This window comes from Oncorhynchus mykiss, chromosome 8 (assembly GCF_013265735.2).
Source record: "Oncorhynchus mykiss isolate Arlee chromosome 8, USDA_OmykA_1.1, whole genome shotgun sequence".
NCBI lineage: Eukaryota > Metazoa > Chordata > Actinopteri > Salmoniformes > Salmonidae > Oncorhynchus > Oncorhynchus mykiss.
The window spans coordinates 81,094,785-81,121,116 of NC_048572.1; the positions used below are offsets into that span (position 1 = coordinate 81,094,785).

Below are 26,332 nucleotides of genomic sequence, written 5' to 3' on the forward strand. Positions count from 1 at the left end.
TTAAGGTCTCTCCATCTCTCTCTGTTAAGATCTCTCCATCTCTCTCTGTTAAGATCTCTCCATCTCTCTCTCTGTTAAGATCTCTCCATCTCTCTCTCAGTTAAGGTCTCTCCATCTCTCTCTCAGTTAAGATCTCTCCATCTCTCTCTCAGTTAAGGTCTCTCCATCTCTCTCAGGTAAATATTGTTGAATGACAAAAGCTGGTGATGTTTTGGTCTTTCGCTCCTGTCTGAATCTTTTGAAATGTTTTCCTGCTGTTTGTGTGCAGTGGTGATGATGTGAAAGTAATCTGAGCCGACTGCAAGTGTTCTTTCTTTTAGGTAGCACAGTATGAGGTACTACTTGAACTGAATTATTTTACTATGGTACTATGGTACCCTGTTGTTCTCTGTAGTAGCTGGCTGATTAGGGCCTGGGTGTAGTAGCTGGCTGATTAGGGCCTGGGTGTAGTAGCTGGCTGATTAGGGCCTGGGTGTAGTGGCTGACTGATTAGGGCCTGGGTGTAGTGGCTGACTGATTAGGGCCTGGGTGTAGTGGCTGACTGATTAGGGCCTGGGTGTAGTGGCTGGCTGATTAGGGCCTGGGAGTAGTGGCTGGCTGATTAGGGCCTGGGAGTAGTGGCTGGCTGATTAGGCCCTGGGTGTAGTGGCTGGCTGATTAGGCCCTGGGTGTAGTGGCTGGCTGATTAGGGCCTGGGTGTAGTGGCTGGCTGATTAGGGCCTGGGTGTAGTGGCTGGCTGATTAGTGGCTGGCTGATTAGGGCCTGGGTGTAGTGGCTGGCTGATTAGGGCCTGGGTGTTGTGGCTGGCTGATTAGGGCCTGGGTGTAGTGGCTGGCTGATTAGGGCCTCGGTGTAGTGGCTGGCTGATTAGGGCCTGGGTGTAGTGGCTGGCTGATTAGGGCCTGGGTGTAGTGCATTGTTTCCTAAACTAGGGATCTTCTGAGAGAACTCTGAAATCAAATAAATCCAATTGAGCTTGGTTCATAGTACCAGGTGTTCATAGTACCAGGTGTTCATAGTACCAGGTGTTCATAGTACCAGGTGTTCATAGTACCAGGGGTTCTGTTTTCTTACTACAAATGCTCTGTCTTTTGTACCGTTTTATCTACTAAATATTATGACCCCATCACTGGTCCTCTGTGGATTAGAAGCCATGCAACCCTGCACCCACACTGGTCCTCTGTGGATAAGAAGCCCTGCAACCCTGGACCCACACTGGTCCTCTGTGGATAAGAAGCCATGCAACCCTGGACCCACACTGGCCTCTGTGGATAAGAAGCCATGCAACCCTGCACCCACACTGGTCCTCTGTGGATAAGAAGTCATGCAACCCTGGACCCACACTGGTCCTCTGTGGATAAGAAGCCATGCAACCCTGGACCCACACTGATCCTCTGTGGACAAGAAGCCATGCAAACCTGCACCCACACTGGTCCTCTGTGGACAAGAAGCCATGCAACCCTGGACCCACACTGGTCCTCTGTGGATAAGAAGCCATGCAACCCTGGACCCACACTGGTCCTCTGTGGATAAGAAGCCATGCAACCCTGGACCCACACTGGTCCTCTGTGGATAAGAAGCCATGCAACCCTGGACCCACACTGGTCCTCTGTGGATAAGAAGCCATGCAACCCTGGACCCACACTGGTCCTCTGTGGATAAGAAGCCATCTTCTTGTCCCTCACTTGTTTGTATTTTTTGTCCATCACTTGTAGGTATTCTATCCCTGATATCCCTCAACCCTGATCTTCTTCTTCTCTCTCTGCGTCACATGACTACCTGTCCACTCCGAACGTCTTGGAGAGTAGAGGTTTCTAATTGGTTCTAATCTTGGGAAAGGCTCTATGACTAGACATACTTAATAGGAGCATACTGGACTTAATCGGAGCATACTGGGCTTAATAGGAGCATACTGGGCTTAATAGGAGCATACTGGGCTTAATAGGAGCATACTGGGCTTAATAGGAACTTACTTAACTGACTTGCCTAGTTAAATAAAGGTTAAGAACAAATTCTCATTTACAATGACGGCCTGCCCCGGGCCAAACCCGGCCTACGCTGGGCCAATTGTGCGCCGCCCTATATGACTCCCAATCAAGGCCGGGTGTGATAGAGCCTTGATTCGACCCAGGGACTGTAGTGACGCCTCTTGCACTGAGATGCAGTGCCTTAGACCGCTGCACCATTCGGGAGCCCTAACAATGGTGATTTATGGTGAAAAAGACAGAATAGAAAACTCTACTCGTAAAATATTTAGAAACAAATGGTTTTGGGGTATAAATATACACTGTAGAATACAATATTATGCAAAGTTAGTATTGATCATATCGAGTAATATATATTTATTTATTGTCATGTACATTCTGTGTAGCGAGAGCGTGCTGCTGTACCCCTTTCAAGCTGCCGTATTTACCCCTGGGTGACCTGACCAAATTCACATAGAAATATGAGTTATGGATCTGTTATTTCCATTGAAAGCAAGTCTAAGAAGCAGTATATCTGTTCTAAGGGTGCTATTACTATGCTTCCCGTTGTTAAGTTGTGTTTTTTGTGTTGTCTTTCGGTTCTGTACACCAGCTTCAAACACCTGAATTATTTTGTATTAAATGTAGTTACTGAACAGATATTTCACAGCAGTTTAGATGGGACATTGATTCTCTACACTATACAGTACATTGCTTGTTTTTGTCATGTAAACTGAAATTAGGAGAACTATCACAGTTTTAGCAACCAGAAAATGGATGCTCGATTTAAAAATAAATGTTTTTGCATAATGCACCTTTAAGCCCAGCTGAGATAAATGTCAAGTTAACAAAATGACATCTATGTTTAACAATGCAAGGCTCATTTAACAGTAACATAAGACAAAATGCATTTAAAAATGTAAGCTAGAAATGCCTGAAATCTTTTCTCTTGTTGTAGTTCACCAGGTTATGTTGCTACTGTGTGACTGAGTCACGCAGCCCCAACTGCTAGCATGAAAAGCCAGATGTTTTTAATGGTAATGAATGCCATTGAAATATGCTATCACTGGCATTCATCAGCACATCAATCTCTTCATTTTACATGAAGTATCATCGCCTATTTTAGCAGGTATAAAACATATTTTAAAAGTGTTTATCCGAGGGTCGCCTCAACCCAACTTTTTATTTTTTGCAGCTTTGAAATTGACCACTACTGGGAACTTACACACAACTGTCAATCATTTAATAATAACACATTTGATTGGCTTAGAATAAAAACTGTTATGGATATAACAACCACATGAGTTGGTTGAAACATTAAACAGCACAACATTTGTATTTATTTGTCTTTTTACTTGAATCCAATAATGGAACTGGGGTTAATGGGAACGCTTACCCTAGTAGCTGGTATGGCCTTCGTTCCCATGCCACCCGGCTCTATTAGAGGTGCTGTGTCCCAAATAGAACCCTGTGTCCTACAAAGTGCACTACTATGGGCCCTGGTCAAAAGTAGTGCACCATAAAGGGATCAGGGGTGCCACTAGGGCGGGCCTGGCTGCTGGGGCTTGTGTTGCCATGCCACCCGGTTGGGTCTATTGGATCTTTATTGGAGTGTTTACATCGGAACAAAGGGGCCAGTGAATAGAAACTGGGTCACATTGGTGCAGTGCTGGGACACTGTGTGAATGGGCAACGGGCTGTGTGGGTGGGGGATGCAGGTCTGCTCAGTTCATAGATGAATCTCCTAAACAAAACCACTATCTGGGTGTATAGGCTGCTATTCAGTTGGGGTCTTCAAAAAAGAATAAGAAAGAAACATGCATAAAAGAAGAAAAAAAATACATATGACTTTTTAAAAACATTTTAAAATTTTTAAAAATTACACCCAAATAAAATAATTGTAAAAATACAAGAATTTCAAAGTTTCTGTTTTTTTCAGAGACGAGAAAACGAACATGGGACTTAATGCTGCCATATGTAACTTTTTTTTGGTGACAACCCAAATAAACATAGAAATGTTATTTCTAGATCTGTCATTCTCATTTATTAAGCAGGTCTAAGAAGCGGTCGATCAGTTCTATGTGCTCTATTTCTCATTAAGGTTTGTTTCTGTATTTTACTTTCTGTTGTACACCAGATTAAAACAGCTGAAAATACAATGTTTTTGTTTATGGAAATTATATTTCTCAGTGGTTTAGATGGTACAATGATTCTCTACTCAGTGACTGCTTGATTTGTCACACAAACTGAAATTAGGCAAACGATGTAGAATTTTAGCAACCAGGAAATGGAAGTGTGATTTTTGCATATTTAACTTTTTTTTTTAATAAGGACTTAATGCTGAGTCAGTAGGTGACTTTTTAACAGGAAGAAATGTCGTTTGAAAGAAAACAACATGTTTGTCTGCTCCAGAGTAGAGTTCCTAAGGCCTTTAAGTGGCCATTGAAATACTGCCCAAGATAAAGGTCAACGAAGTCCAGCCAGTTCTGGATGTGTAGGCAGCAAGCCAAGAGCAAGACAGCAAGCCAAGAGCCCAGCTCTAATCTATCTTCAGTCAATCACTCGCTTTGTTTCTCTCTCTCTCTCTCTGTCTCTCTCTCTCTCTGCACTGCTAAAAGTGTCTGGACTTGTCTTAGTCAGGGAACTGTAAAACACATAGTGACAACTGCTCATGTCAAAAAAGATTTTAAAAATCTATTTGATTGATTCTAATGTTGGCGCTAGGAACTCTAGCATTTTGCTACACCCACAATAACATCTGCTAAATGTGTGTGTGTGAGTGAGACCGATAAAATTTGATTAGATTCTTATGTACAGGGTGTTCAACTTAAAAAATATATATATTTCACCTTTATTTAACCAGGTAGGCTAGTTGAGAACAATTTCTCATTTTCAACTGCGACCTGGCCAAGATAAAGCATAGCAGTGTGAACAGACAACAACACAGAGTTACACATGGAGTAAACAATTAACAAGTCAATAACACAGTAGAAAAAGAAAACAAAAAGTCTATGTACAGTGAGTGTAAATGAGGTAAGATAATGGAGTTAAGGCAATAAATAGGCCATGGTGGCGAAGTAATTACAATATAGCAATTAAACACTAGAATGGTAGGGTGTGCAGAAGATGAATGTGCAAGTAGAGATACTGGGGTGCAAAGGAGCAAGATAAATAAATACTGTATGGGGATGAGGTAGATAGATGGGCTGTTTACAGATGGGCTATGTACAGTGATCTGTGAGCTGCTCTGACAGCTGGTGCTTAAAGCTAGTGAGGGAGATGTGAGTCTCCAGCTTCAGTGGTTTTTGCAGTTTGTTCCAGTCATTGGCAGCAGAGAACTGGAAGGAAAGGCGACCAAAGGAGGAATTGGCTTTGAGGGTGACCAGTGAGATATACCTGCTGGAGTGGGTGCTGCTATGGTGACCAGTGAGCTGAGATAAGGCTTTACCTAGCAGAGACTTGTAGATAACCTGTAGCCAGTGGGTTTGGCGACAAGTATGAAGCGGGGGCCAACCAACGAGAGCGTACAGGTCGCAGTGGTGGGTAGTGTATGGGGCTTTGGTGACAAAACCGATGGCACTGTGATAGACTGCATCCAAGATGTTGAGTAGAGTGTTGGAGGCTATTTTATAGATGACATCGCCAAAGTCGAGGATCGGTAGGATGTACAGTTTTACGAGGGTATGTTTGGCAGCGTGAGTGAAGGATGCTGTGTTGCGATATAGGAAGCCGATTCTAGATTTAATTTTGGATTGGAGATGCTTAATGTTAGTCTGGAATGAGAGTTTACAGTCTATCCAGACACCTAGGTATTAGTAGTTGTCCACGTATTCTAAGTCAGAGCCGTCCAGAGTAGAGGTCGACCGATTAATCAGAATGGCCGATTGGCCGACATGGTTGGTTAAGGCATATTGAGCAGGGCTAGAGGCTCTACAGTGAAATAAGACAGTAATCAATAACCAGGACAGTAATGGACGAGGCATATTAATATTAGAGAGAGGCATGCGTAGCCAAGTGAACATATGGGTCCAGTGAGTGGTTGGGCTGGCTGGGGACACGGCGATTCAGACAGTTAGCAGGCCGGTGCTAAACAAGCTAGCAGTTAGTAGTCTGGGGCTAAACAAGCTAGCAGTTAGTAGGCTGGGGCTAAACAAGCTAGCAGTTAGTAGTCTGGGGCTAAACAAGCTAGCAGTTAGTAGGCCGGTGCTAAACAAGCTAGCAGTTAGTAGGCTGGGGCTAAACAAGCTAGCAGTTAGTAGTCTGGGGCTAAACAAGCTAGCAGTTAGTAGTCTGGGGCTAAACAATCTAGCAGTTAGTAGTCTGGGGCTAAACAAGCTAGCAGTTAGTAGTCTGGGGCTAAACAAGCTAGCAGTTAGTAGGCCGGGGCTAAACAAGCTAGCAGTTAGTAGGCTGGGGCTAAACAAGCTAGCAGTTAGCAGGCCGGTGCTAAACAAGCTAGCAGTTAGTAGGCTGGGGCTAAACAAGCTAGCAGTTATTAGGCCGGGGCTAAACAAGCTAGCAGTTAGTAGTCTGGGGCTAAACAAGCTAGCAGTTAGTAGGCCGGGGCTAACAATCTAGCAGTTAGTAGTCTGGGGCTAAACAATCTAGCAGTTAGTAGGCCGGGGCTAACAATCTAGCAGTTAGTAGGCCGGGGCTAACAATCTAGCAGTTAGTAGTCTGGGGCTAAACAAGCTAGCAGTTAGTAGTCTGGGGCTAAACAAGCTAGCAGTTAGTAGGCCGGGGCTAACAATCTAGCAGTTAGTAGTCTGGGGCTAAACAAGCTAGCAGTTAGTAGGCCGGTGCTAAACAATCTAGCAGTTAGCAGACCTGGGTAAGCAAGCTAGCAGTTAGCAGACCTGGGTAAGCAAGCTAGGAGTTAGCAAACTGGGGCAAGCAAGTTAGCAGTTAGCAGACCGGTTTAGCAAGCAAGCTGTTTTGGGTTAGGGTTGCCTCTTCGTGCAGTGACGTCGATAGACCAGTCGTGGATTAGTAGGGTTCCAAGTTGCTCTAGGTAGCTAGCAGGCCGCGGTTAGCAGAATGGGCCTTCAACGGACGTCGCGCCTGAGGGGCCTTTTGGAATATTCAAGTTGTAGAGGATCGGCGGGTTTCCGTGCCCCGTACCGGCAGTAGAAGGGGTCCAGATATTGTAGCCCAGGAGTGGGCTTCGGCGGTAGCCCACGAGCCCTACCCGGGCTAGCTTCAGGCTAATTGGTGCTTGCTCCGGGATGGAAATGCTAGCCAGGAGTAGTCTCCCAAGATTGTGTTGTGAAGATCCAGATAAAAGGTTCAGTTTGCGGTAGGAATCCGGGGTTATGGAGAGAAGAAGAAAAAAGTATAAAGTACACCGTGGCAAATCATGCATTATAAACAATCAGGTTGTTTGTGAGTTAAACTCTTGAACCACTTGTTGTTAATGCTGTAGCTCAGCTCTGTGTTGGCGCTGCACTCCGACCGTCTTGCGTGTGTGTGTGTGTGTGTGTGTGTGTGTGTGTGTGTGTGTGTGTGTGTGTGTGTGTGTCGGGGCTTCAGAGGCTGTAGCTGTTTGACATTGAGTGACTGCCTGACTGTCCTAGTCTCACTGCAGTACAGTTTGTTTCCCCCTAGCCTGGTCTGTCTGACCTCCCAACATTGGTATACTTCTCTTATCACCTATATTTGAGGAGAAACTGTGACCTAGTTTGCCACCACTTTCCAAAATGGCACCCTATCCTCTATCTAGTGCACTACTTTAACCAGGGCCTATAGAGATCTGGTCTAAAGTAGTGCACTTTATAAGGAATAGGTGGTCATTTGAGATGTACTGTGTCTGTCTCTCTCTCTCTTTCTCCTTTCTTTCTTTCTCCTATCTTTCTTTCTCCTCTCTCTCTTTCTCCTATCTCTCTCTCTTTCTCCTATCTCTCTCTCTTTCTCCTATCTCTCTCTCTTTCTCTCTCTCATGTATCCCACTTCAGTGGATAACAGGGGGGGCTCTAAACACTATATTTGAGGAGCTTAGCCCGGCTCCAACTTTTCTTAAATTTCCTCACTGTTGTATTCAGGAAATCTCTCCAGATTCATCATCAAATAGCGACCTGGACTCAAGATTCTGACAAACCTGTGTTGAGCTCATCACTGGGAGACCCTGCTGTCCTCAATCCATATTGCCGACACGGACTCAGACTTTAGTGTACGTTTGTTGATATCTAAAAGGTGATTATAATGTATTGTATATTTTATCCTTGCAGAATGCTTATTTTCCCACCAGCCAGCTCCTCTAAAGAGTTTCTCAAGGTCTCCTTGCCTCTGTTCATTTGCTGCATCAGTGCCCATTATCGAGTGCATTTTGTTGTAGTTTTTTTTGAAGGCTATTGTTTCTCTGTAACATCAAGATTTATATGAGTTGAATATGGTTGTGAAATTCACGTATATTTCCCATAATTCCCGGGTTTTCCAAAAAAATTCCTGGTTGGAGGATTCACATATTTTGCCCTAAAACCTGGGCATTCTGGGAATGTTAGTGGAGTATAGCAACCTTAGTAAGCATGCTGCAGAACTGTAGCTCAATCCATATTTCTGTTTCCTCTAGCAAACAAAGCATTTTATCAACATTTAGCTGATTTTGAATGAAGCTAATTCAACATGACTTGCAGATCATTCTAGATAATGAAATTAGCTTGCTTAGGGTAATGTATAGAGTGCAATATCCTCGGGCAGATTATGTCTTTATTCAAGTCGTAGAGGATCGGCGGGTTTCCGTGCCCCGTACCGGCAGTAGAAGGGGTCCGGATATTGTAGCCCAGGAGTGGGCTTCGGTGGTAGCACACGAGCCCTACCCGGGCTTGCTTCAGGCTAATTGGTGCTTGCTCCGGGATGCATTGTTGTAATGTTCTTAGAGAAATGTGCTTACGGTATTGTATCTTATCGTGGAAACACAGGCAGTCCCCTAGATGCTTGTTAGGCATATTGTTCAAGTTAACACCCTCCCTCCATCCCTCTGTTCTCTATCCTCTTTCAACCTGTTCAGCCCTTCCATGTGTTATTCTAACCAAGGCAGTGAGTCAGCAGAAAGACAACCTCTCTTCCTCTCCCTCACTCTCTTCCTCCTCTCTCTCTTTCTCCTCTCCCTCTATCTTCCTCCCCTCCATTTCTTTCTCCCTCTTCCTCTCTCTCTTCCTCCTCTCCCTCTTTCTCCTCTCCCTCTTCCTCCTCTCTCTTTCTCCTCTCCCTCTATCTTCCTCCCCTCCCCTCCATCTCGCTTCCTCCCTCTCTTTTCTTCCTCCCTCTCTCTTTCTCCTCTCCCTCTTCCTCCTCTCTCTTTCTCCTCTCCCTCTTCCTCCTCTCTCTTTCTCCTCTTCCTCCTCTCTCTTTCTCCTCTCCCTCGATCTTCCTCCCCTCCCCTCCATCTCTCTTCCTCCCTCTCTTTTCTTCCTCCCTCTCTCTTTCTCCTCTCCCTCACTTTTTTTCCTCTCAAAGAAGCACTAAGGACAGTATTTGTAGTCTAATCAGAACAATCAACGAGCCCTTCCCTCTCTCTAGTTTATCTCCGATCTCTCTCCTCTATCTTTTCCTCACTCTTCCTCCTCTTCATTCACGCTCTCTAGTTTATCTCCCATCTCTCCTCTATCTCTCCTTCCTCCTCTTCCTCAATCGCTCTAGTTTATCTCCCATCTCTCTCCTCTATCTCACCCTCACTCTTCCTCCTCTCTTCTTCCTCACTCTCTCTAGTTTATCTCCCATCTCTCCCCTCTATCTCTCCTGGCAGGCATCTGTAATAAACATTTAAATCAACTCTCTTTGCCTGTGTAGCAGAGAGGGACACCACACACACACACACACACACACACACACACACACACACACACACACACACACACACACACACACACACACACACACACACACACACTGAACCCCTCTGAGGGAGCCAGAGATGTGTGCTAGAGATTGGCCAGCTGCAGTCATGTTGCTCATTCTCTTTTTAATAGGCTTATTATGTGACATGAGGGCAGGGGGCCGTATAGGCTTTCTAAAGGGGACACACAGTGGGAACAGGGACTGGGTTCTGTTTTGGCCTGGGATGTAGCCTAATGCTGGAATGACTCTGCAGTCTTGGTTGCCAGGTGTCCTTTGCCTCTGTGATAGGGCGATTAGTTCCCCCCTGTCCATGTAATCTTATTCAGTATGATCTAAAAAGGAGAACTGATCCTAGATCAGCAGTCTGAGTCAAGCAGAGATGCTTGATAAATGCAGTACAACCCCTGCACTGTTTTGTACTACAGTGTACTACTGTAGTAGTGAGTCATGTTGAATGTCAGTCTGTAGGAACTTTCTGTTCTCCTCTGCTGTCCTTTCCTCTCCTCTGCTGTCCTTTCCTCTCCTCTGCTGTCCTCTCCTCTCCTCTGCTGTCCTCTCCTCTCCTCTGCTGTCCTCTCCTCTGCTGTCATCTCTCCTCTGCTGTCATCTCTCCTCTGCTGTCCTTTCCTGTCATCTCCTGTCCTCTCCTCTGCTGTCCTTTCTTCTCCTCTGCTGTCCTTTCTTCTCCTCTGCTGTCCTCTCCTCTGCTAACATCTCCTCTCCTCTGCTGTCTTCTCCTCTGCTGTCCTTTCCTCTCATCTCCTGTCCTGTCCTCTCCTCTGCTGTCCTTTCTTCTCCTCTGCTGTCCTTTCCTCTGCTGTCCTTTCCTCTGCTGTCCTTTCCTCTGCTGTCCTTTCCTCTGCTGTCCTCTCCTCTGCTGTCCTCTCCTCTGCTGTCCTTTCCTCTGCTGTCTTCTCCTCTGCTGTCCTTTCCTCTCCTCTGCTGTCCTTTCTTCTCCTCTGCTGTCCTTTCCTCTGCTGTCTTCTCCTCTGCTGTCTTCTCCTCTGCTGTCCTTTCCTCTCATCTCCTGTCCTGTCCCCTCCTCTGCTGTCCTTTCTTCTCCTCTGCTGTCCTCTCCTCTGCTGTCCTTTCCTCTGCTGTCCTCTCCTCTGCTGTCCTCTCCTCTGCTGTCCTCTCCTCTGCTGTCCTTTCCTCTCCTCTGCTGTCCTCTCCTCTGCTGTCCTTTCCTGTCCTCTGCTGTCCTCTCCTCTGCTGTCCTCTCCTCTGCTGTCCTCTCCTCTGCTGTCCTTTCCTCTCCTCTGCTGTCTTCTCCTCTGCTGTGCTTTCCTCTCCTCTGCTGTCCTTTCCTCTGCTTTCCTCTCCTCTGCTGTCCTTTCCTCTCCTCTGCTGTCCTCTCCTCTGCTGTCCTTTCCTCTCCTCTGCTTTCCTCTCCTCTGCTTTCCTCTCCTCTGCTTTCCTCTCCTCTGCTGTCCTCTCCTCTGCTGTCCTCTCCTCTGCTGTCCTCTCCTCTGCTGTCCTCTCCTCTGCTGTCCTTTCCTCTGCTGCCATTTCCTCTGCTGTCCTTTCCTCTCCTCTGCTGTCCTTTCCTCTCCTCTGCTGTCCTGTCCTCTCCTCTGCTTTCCTCTCCTCTGCTGTCCTCTCCTCTGCTGTCCTTTTCCTCTTGTCTGCTGTCCTCTCGTCTGCTGTCCTTTCCTCTCGTCTGCTGTCCTCTCGTCTGCTGTCCTTTCCTCTCGTCTGCTGTCCTCTCCTCTGCCGTCCTCCTCTGCTGTCCTTTCCTCTCGTCTGCTGTCCTCTCCTCTGCCGTCCTCTCCTCTGCGGCTGACTGATTTGTAAAGGCTGAGGGGTATGTTCTGTTTTCTTGGGAGAGACTCTGGCACTCTGCCCACTCCTGTGTCGTGCTCTCTCTCTCTGTCTCTCACTCACGCACATATATGTAAGAGACCAAAGGCTGGGCTTAGCATAGTGGAGAAGGCTGGGCTCAGGGGCTTAGCATAGTGGAGAAGGCTGGGCTCAGGGGCTTAGCATAGTGGAGAAGGCTGGGCTCAGGGGCTTAGCATAGTGGAGAAGGCTGGGCTCAGGGGCTTAGCATAGTGGAGAAGGCTGGGCTCAGGGGCTTAGCATAGTGGAGAAGGCTGGGCTCAGGGGCTTAGCATAGTGGAGAAGGCTGGGCTCAGGGGCTTAGCACAGTGGAGAAGGCTGGGCTCAGGGGCTTAGCATAGTGGAGAAGGCTGGGCTCAGGGGCTTAGCATAGTGGAGAAGGCTGGGCTCAGGGGCTTAGCATAGTGGAGAAGGCTGGGCTCAGGGGCTTAGCATAGTGGAGAAGGCTGGGCTCAGGGGCTTAGCACAGTGGAGAAGGTTGGGCTCAGGGGCTTAGCATAGTGGAGAAGGCTGGGCTCAGGGGCTTAGCATAGTGGAGAAGGCTGGGCTTAGCATAGTGGAGAAGGCTGGGCTTAGCATAGTGGAGAAGGCTGGGCTTAGCATAGTGGAGAAGGCTGGGCTCAGCATAGTGGAGAAGGCTGGGCTCAGCATAGTGGAGAAGGCTGGGCTCAGCATAGTGGAGAAGGCTGGGCTCAGCATAGTGGAGAAGGCTGGGCTTAGCATAGTGGAGAAGGCTGGGCTTAGCATAGTGGAGAAGGCTGGGCTTAGCATAGTGGAGAAGGCTGGGCTTAGCATAGTGGAGAAGGCTGGGCTCAGGGGAGTGATGGGCGTGGGGGGAGTGACGGCCGTGGGGGAGTAGGGAGAGAGTGACCGGCGTGGGGGGGGGCTGGCATGAAGGGGAGTGACGGGTGTCAGAGAGCGTAGAGACTGTTGTGCCAGACAGAGAGAGGAGAGACTGTTAGCCAGACAGAGAGAGGGGAGACTGTTAGCCAGACAGAGAGAGGGGAGACTGTTAGCCAGACAGAGAGAGGGGAGACTGTTAGCCAGACAGAGAGAGGGGAGACTGTTAGCCAGACAGAGAGAGGGGAGACTGTTAGCCAGACAGAGAGAGGGTAGACTGTTAGCCAGACAGAGAGAGGGGAGACTGTTAGCCAGACAGAGAGAGGGTAGACTGTTAGCCAGACAGAGAGAGGAGAGACAGTGAGACTGTTGTGCCAGACGGAGAGACATTGAGCTCAGATGGCATGCTCTTTTTTTCTATGAAAGTGTATTGGTCTGTGTGTGTTTGTGTAGCTGGCTGTCCTTCCCTAGTGCAGCAGTACCTATGTAGCGTTCCTCAGAGTTAGTCGGTGAGAGGGAAAGAGGGCTGCAGTGGGGTTTTGGCTCTCCTCTGGAACAGCACTACAGGATAGATCACTGCATCACTCTAATAGGGACGCCATGTACCCAACCGACGAGACAGTTACGGTAAGAATGCTGGCTTCATCTCTCACACACACACACACACACACACACGGCTATCAATAGCATGAACAATAGCAAACCGGAACAACAGAGGACCGTCGACAACACAGAGGACCGTCGACAACACAGAGGACCGTCGACAACACAGAGGACCGTCGGCAACACAGAGGACCGTCGGCAACACAGAGGACCGTCGACAACACAGAGGACCGTCGGCAACACAGAGGACCGTCGGCAACACAGAGGACCGTCGACAACACAGAGGACCGTCGACAACAAGCCAGCTGGCACTTTCAAATGAAGGTGTACTGTCTCTCTCTCTGCACTCTGAGAACTAGACCATTTATCATAATTGGGCTGCTACGGTATTTTATAATACTTAATGTATGACATAAAATACCACATTATTATACACAAGCTCTGAAAGCATGTATATACTGAGTGTACAAAACATTAAGGACACCTTCCTAATATTGAGTCCCCCTCAGAACAGCCTCAGTTTCTCAGGGCGTGGACTCTACAAGGTGTCAAGCGTTCCACAGGGATGCTGGTCCATGTTGATTGGTGGAACAATCTTAATACACACGGGAAACTGTTGAGCGTGAAAAACCCTACCATTCACCCTCTGAATTATTCACCCTCTTGTCCCCACCATTCACCCTCTGAATGACACACCAACACAATCCATGTCTCAAGGCTTAAAAATCCTTCTTTAACCTGTCTCCACCCTTCATCTACACTGATTTAAGTGGATTTAACTAGTTACATAAGGGATCATATCTTTCAGCTGGATTCACCTGGTCAGTCTGTCATGGAGAGAGCAGGTGTTCCTAATGTTTTGTACACTCAGTGTACATGTAACTAAGCTTTATAGTCATGCAACACACACACACAATATACACACACACACACACACAATACACACACACACACAATATACACAATATACACACACACACAATATACACACAATATACACACACACACACACAATATACACAATATACACACACACACAATATACACAATATACACACACACACAATGTACACACAATATACACACACACAATATATATACACACAATATACACACACACACAATATATACACACAATATACACACACACACACACACACAATATACACACACACACACACAATATACACACAAACACACACACAATATACACACACACACACACACACACAATATACACACACACACACACAATGTACACACAATATACACACACACACACAATATATACACACAATATACACACACACACAATATATACACACAATATACACACACAATATACACACACACACACACACACAATATACACACACACACACACAATATACACACACACAATATACACACACACACAATGTACACACAATATACACACACACACAAAATATACACACAATATACACACACACACACAATATATACACACAATATACACACACACACACACACAATATACACACACACACACACACAATACACACACACAATATACACACACACACACACAATATACACAATATACACACACACACAATGTACACACAATATACACACACACACAATATATACACACAATATACACACACACACAATATATACACACAATACACACACACACACACAATACACACACACACTCACACACAATATACACACACACACAATATACACACACACACACACAATATACACACACACACAATATACACAATATACACACACACACAATATACACACACAATATACACACACACACACACACAAAATGTACACCCAGTTTGTTGAGCTGCCTGCTTGGTGTGTAGGGATTATACCATCCTGTACAGACTTCCTGGTCCTATTGATCACTTGTTACATGTCATGATCACATTTTTTGAGGATTCCTTGAAGCTATAATGGCGCTCTTATACGATGTGATGCTCATCAATGAACAGTGGCTGACTGGGAGCTCGAGATTCATCGTTTGAATTTGACTTCTCGAGATTCATCGTTTGAATTTGACTTCTCGAGATTCATCGTTTGACTTTGACTTGAGGTGTGTGTGTGCGTGTGCTTGTGCGTGTGCGCGTGTGGAGGATGTGCTGCTAGGCTCTTGTCATGCCATATTACATAAGCAGCCTGGGCTGAGTGGAGGCTATATAACATTTGTTTGGACAGCTGGCTGGTGAGAATATGAAGGGGGGGGGGGGGGGGGGGGGGGGGGGGTGTAATAAGGTATTCTGGACAGAACATTCTGTAATATTGTTTTCTGGATTTGGGATTTTACTATTTTTTCCACAGAAGAGGGGAGAAGGAATCACAGATCCTGCCGGAACTGAAAAATGCCTTGTTGATACGATGAGGTTTGAGTTTTAGTGTCTGTCAGTCCTTTGTTGTGTATTTGTTCTGAAGTTATAGGTGGTGTAAGTATTAACTGGTGACAACAAAATGGCCCCTTTGGGGCGGCAGGTAGCCTAGTGGTTAGAGTGTTGGGCCGTACCTGAAAGGTTGCTGGATTGAATCCCCGAGCTGACAAGGTACAAATCTGTCGTTCTGCCCCTGAACAAGGCAGTTAACCCACTGTTCCCCGGTAGGCCGTCATTGTAAATAAGAATTTGTTCTTAATTGACTTGCCTGGTTAAATAAAGGTTCAATAAAATAATACAATGAATAAAGTGTTGTCTTATCCTGTCTAGATGCAACCAAGGATGATTTCATTAATGTGTCATTGGTTGACTGGTTCCATATAAAAGTCCATAAATGTTGCCAGCTCGAGCTGAAATAACGCTTTTAAAGAAGCCCTTTATATAGGGGGCTTGTCTCTGGGATGGCTCTATGGTTCTCTGATTATAGGCAGGGAACAATTTTGGAAGTCTGGTGAAGGAAAGGGAGCAAGAGCCCCCAAACCACCATGGCTAGCCCAAGGCTATCTCACCCACCCACCAGCCTAAATGACAGAGCACACTTACCACAGTATCATTTCCCATTCCTAAATACATGGAGACTCCCTGCCCATATGTACTTAACAGCTGTCTGAGACATCCTCATTCTCTGACTTCAGAAGTGAAGCTTTCCATGGGTATATCCCAAATAACACCCTATTTCCTATGGGTCCTGATCAAAAATAGTGTACTATATAGGACATAGGGTGCCATTTGGGATGCTTCCGAGGAGTGCCTTTGTTTGCACTTAACCCTCAGTTTGAATGACTGCTTGGTCATTGAATTTCTAGGCGGGGAAGTGCTGCACAACAGGGCTTGATTTTAGTTTGTTCCATAGCAACAGGGCTTGATTTTAGTTTGTTCCATAGCAACAGGGCTTGATTTTAGTTTGTTCCATAGCAACAGGGCTTGATTTTAGTTTGTTCCATAGCAACAGGGATTGATTTTAGTTTGTTCCATAGCAACAGGGATTGATTTTAGTTTGTTCCATAACAACAGGGATTGATTTTAGTTTGTTCCATAGCAACAGGGATTGATTTTAGTTTGTTCCATAGCAACAGGGCTTGATTTTAGTTTGTTCCATAGCAACAGGGCTTGATTTTAGTTTGTTCCATAACAACAGGGATTGATTTAGTTTGTTCCATAGTAACAGGGATTGATTTAGTTTGTTTCATAGCAACAGGGATTGATTTAGTTTGTTCCAAAGCAACATGGGGGCATTTAGTTTGTTCCATAGCAACAGGGATTGATTTAGTTTCTTCCATAGCAACAGGAGATGTGTGATTGCGGACAACTAATCACACTCACAAATAGACAACTTGGAGTTTATTTTGCACAAGAACAGAATCAGCTAAATATGTGTATTCAACCCAACACCATAGCCTTATTCAGTTTCTGATCCATCATGATGTATTTAACCCTGTGGAAGAGCTGATTGTTATCCAACACTTGAACAGAATGACTTGATGTAAAAAAAAAAATTCAAAACTGTTTATTTTAAAACTCCAGTTGCAGAACACGTAATTAACACGTATAGAACTGGCAGTTAAAAACAGATGTGGCACCAGGCTTGTACACATCTATTTCTGCCTTCCTTATTCCTTCCTCCCTGCCCTAACTCACGTCCTCTGAGCTCGCTACGTTCTCTGATTGTGTGACTGTTTCTGGCTGCAGCTTGATTGAAGAGCGTCAGTCCTCAGTATTTTGACTGGGTTTTTATCTTTCAATCATAAAGGGCTAGTTATCACTCAGCGTAGAAGGGGAGATTCTGACAGTCTTATTGACGTCATTACCACTTGACCCCCACCCCCCCAACTGCTACTTTCACAGAGTCACTGTCACAGATTACTATATCGGACGTGTGGAGGGGGAGTCGATGAATGCCAGGCGTCCAGCCTGAGCAATATTATGACCACACAAGGTCAAGGGTCGTGGGATGAGAGGAACCCAGTGTATTCATCGTACTGAGGTGACATAAGGGATGATCCTTTACTCTGTCTCAGCACATATTGGGTGATAAGGTGAAGACACACTGATCTGGGAATCTTCTATCCAGGATTTCTGGATATATTTGGAAAGTGCAACCTTAAGGCAGGTATGAACAGAGAGACGTGTGAAATCCCAGTGAGGAAAGTGACTAGTCCGTGTCTGCTGTCTGATTGGTTTACAGTCAGGAAGTGACTGGTCTGCTGTCTGATTGGTTCATTGCCAGGTCCCTCCTGGTCAAATCACCTGACTCAATCTCAGATCAGATTAGTAGATTATTCTATTAGGCTTGCCTTCTTCCTCCCGATCCTCGTGGGCCATTTATGGGACCATTTCACAACACACTTCATTCTTTGCCCAGTTCATCTCTGGGTCTTTTGGGATCAGTCCCATTCCTTTGGGACACTAGTCTATCTGTGTTCAGAGGCACTGCAGTATGAGAGTAGGTGGGCCTCTCCTGTCACCAACAACAAGAGAGAAGAGAGACTTCCTCAGTCTACAGTACATCTCTATCTCTCTCGGAGTTACTCTTCCATGACCCATTTTTTTTTTCACTTTTCTGCCCATCCTAAACAGCTTCATGCATCAACTTGTCCCCCTCTTCTGAAAGAATTAAGAAGAGAAAAGGTGAGGGAACATCCCCTCCAGCAACAGAGAAAGATGTGTCCCTCCCTCCCTCCCTCCCTCCCTCCCTATCCACTGGCACATGTTATAACGGCACACCCCTACCTTTAGTACAGGAGGAGAGAGGGATGGTATGAGGACGGGAAAACGATTATATCCGTGTCCCAAATGGCACCCGGTTCCCTATATAGTGCACTACTTTAGACTACAGCTCTGTGGGCCCTGCTCAAAAGTAGTGTACTATATAGGGGAAAGGGTTCCATTTGGGACATAACCTGGGCCAAGTTAGACCTTGCCTTCTAAAACATTTGAGGAGGCATAACAGAGGAATTTAGGGGGAAAACATGGCAAGCCTGTTGGGCTAAGAGTTAAATACGCAGGGGGTGTGCAGGGGTGTGCAGGGGTGTGCAGGAGTATGCAGGGGTGTGCAGGGGTATGCAGGGGTATGCAGGGGTAAGCAGGGGTATGCAGAGCATGGTTCTAGTATTACCACGGCTATTTTAACACCATGTACCGATTTTAGCGACAGGAACGAGCTGCAACAAACACTCAAACTGGACAGTTTTATCTCATTCAAAGACTCAATCATGGACACTTACTGACAGCTGTGGCTGCTTTGCGTGATGTATTGTTGTCTCTACCTTCTTGCCCTTTGTGTTGTTGTCTGTGCACAATCATTTTTGTACCCTGTTGTGCTGCTGCCATGTTGTGTTGCTTCCATGTTGTCATGTTGTGTTGCCACCATGCTGTGTTGTCATGTGTTGCTGCCTTGCTATGTTGTTGTCTTAGGTCTCTCTTTATGTAGTGTTGTGTTGTCTCTCTCGTTATTGGTGTGATTTGTCCTATATTTACATTGTATTTATTGAATTTCTTTAATCCCAGGCCACCGTCCCCGCAGGAGGCCTTTTGGTAGTCCGTCATTGAAAATAACAGAATTTGTTCTTAACTGACTTGCCTGGTTAAATAAAGGTTCAATAAGGAATACAAATGAAAGAGCTCAGCAGAAAAGTTTAATTGAAAAAGGAGAAAATAAAGTAATTGAATGAAGGCTACAGGCAGGGGGGCTGTTGGCTGGTCCAGCTGGCTGCTACTCCAGGTGAGGACTGGTGATGGCTGATTCTCAGGGGGGCTGTTGGCTGCTACTCCAGGTGAGGACTGGTGATGGCTGATTCTCAGGGGGGCTGTTGGCTGCTCCTCCAGATGAGGACTGGTGATGGCTGATTCTCAGGGGGGCTGTTGGCTGGTCCAGCTGGCTGCTCCTCCAGATGAGGACTGGTGATGGCTGATTCTCAGGGGGGCTGTTGGCTGCTCCTCCAGATGAGGACTGGCGATGGCTGATTCTCAGGGGGGTTGTTGGCTGCTCCTCCAGGTGAGGACTGGTGATGGCTGATTCTCAGGGGGGCTGTTGGCTGCTCCTCCAGATGAGGACTGGCGATGGCTGATTCTCAGGGGGGTTGTTGGCTGCTCCTCCAGGTGAGGACTGGCGATGGCTGATTCTCAGGGGGGTTGTTGGCTGCTACTCCAGGTGAGGACTGGTGATGGCTGATTCTCAGGGGGGCTGTTGGCTGGTCCAGCTGGCTGCTCCTCCAGGTGAGGACTGGTGATGGCTGATTCTCAGGGGGGCTGTTGGCTGCTCCTCCAGATGAGGACTGGTGATGGCTGATTCTCAGGGGGGCTGTTGGCTGCTCCTCCAGATGAGGACTGGTGATGGCTGATTCTCAGGGGGGCTGTTGGCTGGTCCAGCTGGCTGCTCCTCCAGATGAGGACTGGTGATGGCTGATTCTCAGGGGGGCTGTTGGCTGCTCCTCCAGATGAGGACTGGCGATGGCTGATTCTCAGGGGGGTTGTTGGCTGCTACTCCAGGTGAGGACTGGTGATGGCTGATTCTCAGGGGGGCTGTTGGCTGGTCCAGCTGGCTGCTCCTCCTGATGAGGACTGGTGATGGCTGATTCTCAGGGGGGCTGTTGGCTGGTCCAGCTGGCTGCTCCTCCTGATGAGGACTGGCGATGGCTGATTCTCAGGGGGGGCTGTTGGCTGCTCCTCCAGGTGAGGACTGGTGATGGTTGATTCTCAGGGCAGACTGAGGCTGAGTCTGGAATGGCACCCTATTCCCTACATAGTGCACTACTTTTGACCATGAGACTATGGACCCTGGTGAAAACATGATCGTTCCTCCCTAGTTCCTGCCCTGTTTCCTGTTTTATTGATGGAAGTATAATTTCCCTATAGCCTGAAGGACATTGAGTATGTACTGTATCACCACGTCAACATATTTCTACAAGTAGTATCATGTCTTGACCTTTGGTGTTGGCAAGAAAATCTGGGTTTGCGGTCTTAAGACCTAAGGTACAAGCCCTGTATATTCCAAGAACAAATAATTATTGATCTCATTTCATGTAAGTTTCTTTATCTATAGTATATATGATTTGGTTAGAGAAAAGTACATGGGAAATTAATACCCAAGCAAATATAGAACAGAAAAATCTCTGTGTGTGTGTGTGTGTGTGTGTAATAATCATACTAAAAGTAGAAAAGGGTACTCAGCGTACCAACAGGTGTTGTGCTGTGTGTGTGTTTCAACTAAGACCCTTCTTCAGTAGCAGGAGAGAAACGTGATGTAAATACACATCAAGAAAATGAAAACAAGTGTTGACTCTCTGTCTCTGTGTCATTTCAGAATGTGAAACTCTCTTCTCTTTTATCTTATGAATGTTTTCTGATAAGGCCCAATATATTGGCGTATGCCTATTCTAGGAGTTTGCACATCAGCTTCAGCAGTTAACTCACCTCTCTGATGGCTGAAGGGTTTATATGTCTCTTACTGGAGGTTGCCTCTGCATATGTGAGCTGGTAGTGAGGCTGAGGTGTGGTTTTCCAGCTGGGCTTGATGGAGCTGTTGTAGTGCATTGTCAGTATTAAGACACCAGCATTTAGCCGTCTGGAGGATAGTCTGCTATCTTCCACATACTTCCCATTAGAGTCTATCAGAAATACAGTTTTGGGAGGTCTCCTGGGTTGAACTGGATCCTGTTCCCTGTCCTCTGGAGGTGTGTTCTGCTGAACATGGTCAGACTGCTGGGAGGTTGGCGAGGCAGGGTCGACTGTGGCAGGCTGGGAGGTTGACAGGTCAGGGTCGGCTGTGGCAGGCTGGGAGGTTGGCAGGTCAGGGTAGGCTGTGGCAGGCTGGGAGGTTGGCAGCACGACTCTCCACCTGGAAAACCCTCAACTCTTCCATCAGTGTCAGTCACGTTCTTGTCGTTTGCTCTCCCTGAATTCTGTAATCTCGTACCTCGTGTAGGTAGAGGCCGTTCTGGATTTGTTTCACCGATAATGTTTTTGCTGTGCACACAGCTGCTACAGGTGGGGGAGGGAGTGATGTACTGCGGGCCTCCTGTTATGAAGCCCAGCTTTTCAGAGTTGCAGGTGTTGTTAGTGGAGATCTGTCCGATTTTTAGTTCTTCATCCACTAGATGTTTTAATCATTTTAAACTCTTCTTCAAACAGCTCTAGACGGGCCTCAGAGCCTTGGGTCATTACCGTTCCATTATTATGTTAATATCACATGTTGGGGTTGTCCTCATACAATATGGGCTTGTTTCCTCAGATGTTGAAGATGTTTGTTTTTCTGGCGCAGGGCGATATGCATCACATTTTGAACCTTCAGTGAAAAGACAAGATCCACCTTGATTTATTTGGTCATTTTCTTGCATGAAGTCTGGTCTTATGGTCTGTGGGTTCTCTTTGTTAAATACCGGCTGAATATTTGACTGTAAGGCTGCTGAGCATGTAAATATATCCACCTTAGTTGATTACAGCTGGATGTGGTAGATGTTACAGCTGGATGTGGTAGATGTTACAGCTGGATGTGGTAGATGTTACAGCTGGATGTGGTAGATGTTACAGATGTAGTAGATGTAGTAGATGTTACAGCTGGATGTGGTAGATGTTACAGCTGGATGTGGTAGATGTTACAGCTGGATGTGGTAGATGTTACAGCTGGATGTGGTAGATGTTACAGATGTAGTAGATGTAGTAGATGTTACAGCTGGATGTGGTAGATGTTACAGCTGGATGTGGTAGATGTTACAGCTGGATGTGGTAGATGTTACAGCTGGATGTGGTAGATGTTACAGATGTAGTAGATGTAGTAGATGTTACAGCTGGATGTGGTAGATGTTACAGCTGGATGTAGTAGATGTTACAGCTGGATGTGGTAGATGTTACAGCTGGATGTGGTAGATGTTACAGCTGGATGTGGTAGATGTTACAGCTGGATGTGGTAGATGTTACAGCTGGATGTGGTAGATGTTACAGCTGGATGTGGTAGATGTTACAGCTGGATGTGGTAGATGTTACAGCTGGATGTGGTAGATGTTACAGCTGGATCTAGTAGATGTTAGAGCTGGATCTAGTAGATGTTACAGCTGGATGTAGTAGATGTTACAGATGGATCTAGTAGATGTTAGAGCTGGATGTGGTAGATGTCGCAGCTGGTTTACACTTGGCTAGTGGTAGCTAGGGGTTTTGGAATGTAAACCAAGCCTACCTTGTTTTCTGTCTGAATAGTTTTCTCTTGTTTGTTTAAGTTTATGCACTTGTTTTCCTATCCTTTGTCCTGTCCTTTGTCTTTTTTGATTGTCCTTTTTGTTATTTGTTAGCTAAAGTTAGCTGGGTTTTTAGCTCACAGCAGGTAGCCAAGAAACTCTCTTAGCAATTCCCTAGCAATGTGTAAACAGCTGTTTAGCTTGTTAGCTATCCAGTTGACTTGTCAGGATAAAAATTCTGAGTTTAAATTTTTAGTTAATCTTCCTCAAATTTCTCAAATGTCCTCTTCGTCTAAATCATTTGACATATGATATATTATACTAGATATTAGGAGCAAATCCTTTTATCGGCTGAACCTGGAACATCTCACACTCTCTCTGTCTCGCTATTTCTCTCTCTCTCCCTCGCTCTCTCTCTATTTCTCTCTTTCTATTTCTCTCTCTCGTTTTTGTTTTCTTTCTCTCGTGTTTTCTCTATCTCTTGGTCTGAGTAGGAGGGAGGTATTCCCACTCAGGGACATTCAGGCCGCTGATTACCAGCCTCTTGTCAAAACACAGCAGCAGCACCAAGGCTGAGATGCTGGTGACAGACACGGAGGCTGCTAACCAAATGATACACTATCCCTTATGGGCCCTGGTCAAAAGTAGTGCACTATATAGGGAATAAGGTGCTATGGGCCCTTGTCAAAAGTAGTGCACTATATAGGGAATAGGGAGCCATTATGAGACACCCAGATACAAAGTGACTTGGTCAGTGTCTCTCAACAATCTCCACTTCCTGTCCTTTTGCTGCTCAGTGCTGCTGACTCCACCCCCATCTCCTCAGTCTGCTGACAGACAGAACTACCGTGTTGCTAGGCTACATCAAGAGGCTGGGGCTGTGCGTCTGGCTGGCTGCAGTTAGACACTACAGAACAGAGGGGGAAGATTAGACGTTCTCACTCTGTCCCATCGCGCTACTCTCATTAATCTGATACACCGTTATGTTGCATCCCAAATGGCACCCGATTGCCTATATCGTGCTATGAACTCTGGGTAAAAGTGTGGCACTATATAGGGAATAGAGTACCGTTTGAGATGCAGATTGCATAGTAAAAGTATAGGCTAGGTAATGGAGCTGAAGCAGTTTTACCATGGGCTTTTTTTTAAATCTGGAGTAAAATGTCTGCCAGTCCTTAAACTCTGTTCTCTATCCATTTCTGTCATTCGACTGTCAACCTGTATTTCTGGTCTAGCGTGTTAGTATAACAAAACTCATTACTATCTGGTCTCTGAGATGGCAACACAGAACTCCTCAAAACCAGTTGAGCGAGTCCAATGTGTTGGCTCAGTTGTCAGGATGCAGCTACAGTCACAGGGAATGTAAATTCAACAGGAATAGCTTTTGCAGTGTCTAGGTACTGTGGGCAGAGGCACAAAGACTGCACTGTACTCCTGTACTCCTGTACTCCTGCTATAGATAAGTCAAAATCAAAGCTCAAAATAGAAACCTAGCTCAATGAAGGAGAGTGATAGAAGCCTGTTCCTGACCTCTCTCTCACACGCACGCACACACACGCGCACACACGCACGCACGCACGCACGCACGCAAACACACACACACACACACACACACACAAACACACACACACACACACACACACACACACACACACACACACACACACACAAACATTTAATGGTGCATGTCTGACACTGCATCAGGCCAAGCCACTGCTTTATGAGAAAGGACTGTCTCTGGCTCAACTGAAGCTTCCAGCTCATCCAGTCAGCAGAGCCAGCAGTGCCTGACAGTCTTCATATCTTTATAATGTGTGCGTTATATGTCCCTGGAGAGAAGCATAGTGAGGCTGTATACGGACTACATTCATTCCACTGTGCAATCACAGCTCTGACATCTTGTAACCTAGCAGAATATTTAGCCTCCTGTACTGCATATTCCCTGATCCACAGTTATGGAGCTAGGCTATCTCCTGGGTAGTAGCTTTCTCCTGGGTGGTAGCTAGGCTATCTCCTGGGTGGTAGCTAGGCTATCTCCTGGGTGGTAGCTAGGCTATCTCCTGGGTGGTAGCTAGGCTATCTCCTGGGTGGTAGCTAGGCTATCTCCTGGGTGGTAGCTAGGCTATCTCCTGGGTGGTAGCTAGGCTATCTCCTGGGTGGTAGCTAGGCTATCTCCTGGGTGGTAGCTAGGCTATCTCCTGGGTGGTGGCTAGGCTATCTCCTGGATGGTAGCTAGGCTATCTCCTGGGTGGTGGCTAGGCTATCTCCTGGGTGGTGGCTAGGCTATCTCCTGGGTGGTGGCTAGGCTATCTCCTGGGTGGTGGCTAGGCTATCTCCTGGGTGGTGGCTAGGCTATCTCCTGGGTGGTGGCTAGGCTATCTCCTGGGTGGTGGCTAGGCTATCTCCTGGGTGGTGGCTAGGCTATCTCCTGGGTGGTAGCTAGGCTAGGTGGCTAGGCTCTCTCCTGGGTGGTGGCTAGGCTCTCTCCTGGGTGGTGGCTAGGCTATCTCCTGGGTGGTGGCTAGGCTATCTCCTGGATGGTAGCCTAGCTACCACCCAGGAGAAAGCTACCATCCAGGAGATAGCTTTCTCCTGGATGGTAGCTTTCTCCTGGGTGGTAGCTAGGCTATCTCGGTGCTGGGACCAGAAGGAAAGGGCCAGCAACCCTAACCTGCCTGTAAAGCTTTAGCCTTCCTCAACCTTTAGTCAATTAGTTTCTCACAATCATTCTCTGTCAATATCACTCTTTCCGCTCTTTCTCCTCCCTCCCTCCCTCCCTCCCTCCCTCCCTCCCTCCCTCCCTCCCTCCCTTTCTTTCCCTTTCTTTGTCAGGCAATGGCTATTTATATTTCATGTCAGCCTGTTGAAGACTGACAGTGCCTGTGGGTCTTCCTGCTAATAAGCTTCCCAATTTGAAGTCATGTGGACAGGTGGTAAAGAAACCACCTCGGCGGAGTTTCCACATCCGGTTTGGATCCGGTTGTTGGCAGCTGTGAATACAATGTGATTCTGAGCTGTTTATCATTGAACCCTGTCATTCCGTGCCATATCATGCTGTGCTCTGCTCTCCTGCACTGCAGTGTTTGGCCTCTCAGCACATGTTGCTGTGTTGTTGATAGCTGTCACAGGACCTGACAGACAGCATGTACTCCTATGTGAAGTCTCGCCAACTGTTGAGTAATGCCAGGAATCTTACGATGGCCTACTGTAGATTCACTCATCTTTCTTTAGGGGTTAGTGTGTTTGTGTGTCCTGTAGGGTGTGGTTTTATGTGGAGTGTCTGTGCAGTTGACATGAGAAACGTTTTGTGAAGCACCACTGCAATGTCCTCAATCTTTAGTGATGGGGGGGTCGATATTATTGTGGACGATGTAATTATTTACACTTTGATTTAGTTTGTTTGCTAGGTAGCATTAGCTAGCGCTAGTCGGCTGAACCTCCGCCAATACTCATCCTAGCTTCTTTTTAAATAGTGAGCCTGTTTTCAGCACTTTTTTCCCCCATAACTGATCAAAACTGGTTTTTTCATGTCTCTCTGGCCTCTGCAGCAGACAGGCTATGGTGAGCAATGTGTTTGGAACATCAAATCACAATACAGTTGCAGTATCGAATCAC

General features: G+C 46.4%; 1 protein-coding gene across 10 annotated transcripts in view; it reads left to right on the top strand.

Moving 5' to 3' along the window:
- Positions 1-26,332, top strand: part of LOC110530753 (rho GTPase-activating protein 12) — a 112,493-nt gene that overhangs the window by 18,120 nt on the left and 68,041 nt on the right. The gene's annotated exons all lie outside the window — the stretch shown is intronic.